Genomic DNA, 5,938 nt, shown 5'->3' with positions numbered 1-5,938 from the left:
AGCGGCATTTCTCTCTGTGCCTGGTTCTTTGTCTGCCTGACTGACTGATTGCCTGCCAGACAGCAACCCTGCAGCCAGGTATAAAACAGTTTAAACCGCCCTCCCTTAATTATACGTTCTCTCAGTTCACGAGAAGATCTGAAGAGGGAGTTTAAAGATGAGTAGGAAATGGTTGGTGAAGTGTGCCTGAGGAGGGGGGGGTTGAACAAGGTCTCCTTTAATGGGAAGCAGACACATAACAGACCTGCTTATTCACTAAATGAGGAGTTATCGCATCAGTCCACTTTTCAGAAGGGTTTGACCAATCGTGTGGCTTCTCACTGTCAAACTTAAACGACTTTTAACAGAATCCAATTAGCAGTAAAGGTCGTAATAATTGATGCTTTCTCTTGTTTTTCTGGATCGATGTCTCTGATCATCGGGGCTGTACTTGGTAATGCTATGTGTTAGCAATATCATGCGCTTATAGAATGAGCTTACAAAGATACATGCTGATATTTAGCAGGTTAACTTAGTATTAGTGCTAATTTGCACTAAAACAGAACGACTGCTGTTAGAAGCCACCAGTTCATCGCACGGTTACTCTTGAGATATTTCAAGCTATAAAATAGAAAGATGTGACTATCACAAGAGCGATTCCATTAGACGGCAGCAGAATAGGAGTGGAAAACGGAATCATCTCCAGTATTTATCGCAATAAACACGTAAAAATTATTTATGACACTCAGCAACTGTAAACCAGAAAACATAAACTTAAAGTAGTTTTCAATTGTGTTCTGATAGCCTGAGACTGGAAAATACGGGTTTGTAGAGGAACCCCCTCTGGTACTCTATGAAAATGTCTTTCTAACACTGGAAGTGAACCCTGTTAAGACACACACACACACTTCACAAAGGTTAGAAGAGCAGTAGCATTTTCTACATTTCATTTCTCACTGCACTGATACACGAGCACACAGCCAGCAAATCCTATTTCCATTTCCTTGGCGGTCTGTTGCATGACTATCTATCTGTGCAAACAATTGTGTGTGTGTGTGTGTGTGTGTGTGTGTGTTCTAGCTCACCATCTCATTCTCCCCATAGGAGGACTTAGACTGGCTGTGACTACATCCTCTGGCACACTCGCATTAACATTTCATCCTGATTGTTTCTGTCAAAGTAATTCATCATCATTGACCTAAAGACTATGGTTGGAGACCCCCCCCCCCCCCGACTTTAATTCCATTTCTCTATTCCCATGCCTGCCTTCATCTCTGCTCTTCCTTTTCTTTCTTCTTCTCCGTGTTTCTCAATCGCTCTCACGTGCATCTGGCTCTTCAGATAAACTCGGGTCTGGCTCTCCTCATGCCGACGAAATATCTCTCAAGATGAGCATAATCAAAGAAAACTGCGCCGGTCGGGCCGTTTAGTCTCAGTGACCCTCCAGCAGAGCATAATCCATATGTCTATCTCATTTTTCCTTGTTTCTTTTTTCGCCTTCCTTCTCTCACCCCACTTAACATGCCATGTTTCAGATTGATAAAGAGATTACATCAAGGGGAAAATGTGATTAATGAAATTGTCTGAATAATGCAAATCAACTCGGTGTAAATTAAGGACGTACAAATGCAGCCGCTGTGACGAGCAGGAGATTGGAAGATGGAGGACAGGCAATTGCCCTCCTTTTTGTCGTTCTTCTTGTTTCCCTCATTCTGTCTTCTTTTTGATGAGTCCCTTGAGTAACCCACCCCTACCTCCAGTCCACCCCCCCCCCCCCCCCCCCCCCCCGAGTCATCCATCCGAATACGATCACATGCAACTTACCACAAGCGACTCCACTGCCCTCACTAATCCAACGACAGGGCATGGTAGCATCACACACATGCACATGCACACGCACTTTCACGTGCACACAATCACCAAGCAAGCCGACAGAAAGGCAGCGCTCTACAGTCCGCTAGCTGCTACAATGAAATCCGTGCTTTACTGACAGAGTTCAGGGCCCCTTGAGGTCTAAGAGGATCAAGCTGCTCATCCGCTAACTTAAACCATTTAACTGTTTGTGCATTTAATTCCAACAACATGCAATATCTCGGCAGAAAACAATCCAAAGGAACTATCTTGTCAGACAATGCTCAGGCTTAATACCCTGATCAAGCTAGCTTAACTCCAGCAGAATTTAGAGGACTACTTATGTAAAAGGGACTAAGAAAGAGGCAATCATAAAGTTGAAATAGTGTGTCTTTTTTTTACTATGTGAAGTTTTGTGAATGACGCTTTAAAATCTCAGAGCAGTGTATAAACCCAAATGCAAACTCTGTCTTTATGTAAAGTGCAGCAGCGAGGACCTAGCACAGCACCTCGCTGTCTAAGGAGGCTCTGCGGATTACTATCTTGACCTTAAATCTCTGTGGTAACTAAGTCTCCGAATTAAGGATAATGCTCCTATAAGATACTTGGCATTACAGTGACTTTTAGAGCTGTCAATCACATTTAATAGAGCACCTGTAATTGTCAAAATATCTATCCAGCTGCTTATTCAACCTGCTTGCATTTGGACAATCATATTGGACAAGCAGAGATACATATCTAGAGGAGTCATTTTATATTTCCTCTTAAGAACAACACATTATATGACCTTTCAACCTGATAGCAGACGCCATATTGATGCCATAGATGTGGAGATTCATTCTCTCCTGACATTTTCAGATAATTAATTAAAATCATGTACTGACAAGTTGGGAGAAAATGTACTTGAATGATTGTGAGGTGGTTTTGCAAAGGTATTTAGGGATTTGGTGGGGAAGCCTAACTGCAGATATGCATGTCTAAATTAGAGAGGAATGTTGCAGTAAATCAAAGCTTGTTCTTCAGTTTCAAATGTTCCACACAACAGAGATCAGGGAGAATGTTCTGTGGACAGTCTCAAACCTGAAATGAAAGCTTGGGAGTAGAGTGACTGAATGTTTATGTCAAGTTGAATGTAAGTAGAGTTCTGTCAAAACAGTCCGGGAGACACCGTTATGCATTTATCTCTGGCAGAAGCACACAGACATGCGGTTCGCCCTTTGACACTGTGCATTCATCTGCCAAAAGGCTGGAGCCGGCGATTAACGTGCAGTCACAACTATCCTTGTGACGTGAAATGGCCCTTCAGCGTTGCCTGACTGTTCCCTCCCCCTGTGCCTGTTGTCAGGTTGATGATGCTGGATGACAAGACAACAACGATGCCCAACAGAAAGTGATCCCCACGTGCCACGAAAGCAGAGCTCGCCAGGAGGATGTAAAGCTGGCTCGCTGGAGGAGGGTTGATGCTGCCAAGGGCTGTCATGGAAGTAGAGCAGACTTTCATGTTAAAGTGATATGGAAAGAATATGCTTAAAAGCGATTCAAAACAGTGTAAAGACTATATATTTACTGTTTCACCTGATTCCATTTATTGACAAGTATACTGATGCTTATTCTGAATTTAATGCAAGGGAAATGTTTAAAATAAAATGGGTTTCATCAAAGGACTGGGGAAGCGTAAAGTCACCTGTGTTGAGTGGTAACAGGTAAGAAAGGAGAGCCTCAAAAAGCTGACTTGAGTCCTTCACAAGTGAAGACGGGGCAAGAATAATCATCTTGGAGAATACATGATTTCATGAAGAATATTACACTACACGATTGAATGCTTGGTGGAACTGTCGGCGAACACAATATGTTTGCAAATCCCTGCATTCTGTTTTCATTAACGTTTTTGCACAGTGTTGCAACTTTTGAGAAATTTGCGTCGCAATTTGCAAGAACAAATTTATCAATATCGCAAGTAAGACGTTTTAAATTCACTTATTTACCAAGTCACAAAATGTTGATTCTGAAACATATTAGCAAAATGCTCACTGACAGCATATTTAATTTGTTTTCCTCCTGAGTAAATCCGCTCTGCATAAACTACCTGGGGAAAAAAAGCCTGACAGGGAGCAGAAATTATGTTACTGCAGAAAACATAACTGGAAAAACAAATTGGAAGTGGGCCAATTGAAGACGTCTAAACAGTTATTACATTGTAGTTACATGAGACTGAAAATGTAACCATGGATCACCTTCACCCATGATGTAAAGTTTAGCCTCTTATAGCTGAGACGCATGTTCCAAAAACAGGATATATCAGTGCTGGTCATTTCTTTGACCTCAATGATATTGGAGTCTCCAATGGCAGCATTGGCTGTGCAGTATACTGCAGAGGGCTGTCAGAACACCTCCTGATACAAAGCAGAATTCAAACAACCGGATTTGTCATGCATTTTAAAGACAAAAACACACACATAAAAAAAAAGTTTCAAGTCAACCAATTGGGAATTGACATGAAATTATCCTTTTGCTAATGCTATTAAATACTAATGAACTTATATTTGCAGCACTAAACTTTTAGGAGAGCACATTTTAAAACTGAAAATCCTCATTTTACAACATGACTTCAGTCTTTTTTTATGGTTGCTTTTTATGTAAATGTAACAAAGACTCATGAATCAATTACCAAACCCTCACATCCCTCACAGATTTCTCCTATCTACTGGTTTTCCCAGTATTCTTTACGTATTTTTTTGCATTTGTATCTCGAGTTGGTGCCGTAGAGTTTGAGATACAACAACAACACAAGCTAATCCGAACAATGTGCCTCAGAGGGGTTAAGCTCCTGGGAGGGATTTAGAAGAGAGAGCGAGGCATCATTGTCCTTCCAGGACCAGATTAACTATTTTAAAAGCAAAGGTGACGTCTATTGCCTGCTCAATGTGCAGGCCGTCCTCCCTAAGCAAATATATCTTCTGCTGAGTTTCTGTCCTCATCGTTCTCACTTCACTCTCCCTGCCCCATGTGCTCATTCTTCCTTTTCTCCTGATCAAGTAGGAGGCTCACCCAGACCCTGAGTAGGGCGCGGAGCCGAGGCCATAATGAGACACTGGGAGCGGAGGGAGGACGGTCGATTAAAAGTTATTATTCTGCCACGGTGGCACCAGCGAGTGAATGAGAGATGTGGGGCCACAGGCGCTCTGTCCACAGGGAGCGGCGCAAATGTGCAACAATAAAGAGGGGAATGTGCACACAGGGTGAAGGGAATGATAGTACTCGAGAGCGGAGGGAAGAGAAAGAAGGGCGCGAGGGAGGAGAGTTTGGGGTGAAAATATAAGCTTTTCAATATGTGTGTGGAAAAAAGAGAGAAAGGGAGGCACTATAAACAATATACACACGGTAAGAGGGCAGGAGAGGGATGGAGAAAGAGCGAAGGGGTGAGGAAAAAGAGGGTGCTGCACACGAGGCAGGTGGACACAGGAAAGCATGGCATGGAAATGCTAATTAATACCTAACATAGCTGTTTTATTGACTCAGAGAGACAGGATGGGCAATGGAAGCAGGCAAAGAAAAAGTTATAAATTCTCCCCCCCATCGCATTCCTCCTGCCATTTCCGTTTACTAATGTCAAAATGTGTCAACATCCTACCGTGTGTCCGTGCTGTCGTAACTTGGAGTTCTACTTTCCTCTCCTCACACAGTGAACTAGTCCTCTCATGTGATTGCATTATGCATGAACTCTGTGTTTAGATTGTCGAGGGAACAAACAATGGAAAGCAAGACAAAAAATGTACGTGCATAACGTGTCGTTCTAATGGACTATTACATAAGCCCTTCACTGCCTCCCCAGACAATAAATAGAAGTCCTCCTTCGTACAATGAAGACATTCTGCCTTTAGTGCTCACTGAGAAGAAGCATCATGCTGATACACTCCAGCACATAAGAATACCCCAGGAGCACACACACACACACACACACACTGGCACTAAATTTACACGCTGCACATGAAAGCCCATGAAGGCCTGTGTATCTGTATTTCTCGCTTTCTTTATGCCAATTAAAAAGCATGCAAGCACACACACACACACTCACAAACTCATACTGTAGACACACAAAACCAAACCC

The sequence above is a fragment of the Brachionichthys hirsutus genome, chromosome 4 (assembly GCF_040956055.1).
Source record: "Brachionichthys hirsutus isolate HB-005 chromosome 4, CSIRO-AGI_Bhir_v1, whole genome shotgun sequence".
Taxonomy (NCBI): domain Eukaryota; kingdom Metazoa; phylum Chordata; class Actinopteri; order Lophiiformes; family Brachionichthyidae; genus Brachionichthys; species Brachionichthys hirsutus.
This window is presented reverse-complemented; position numbering follows the sequence as displayed.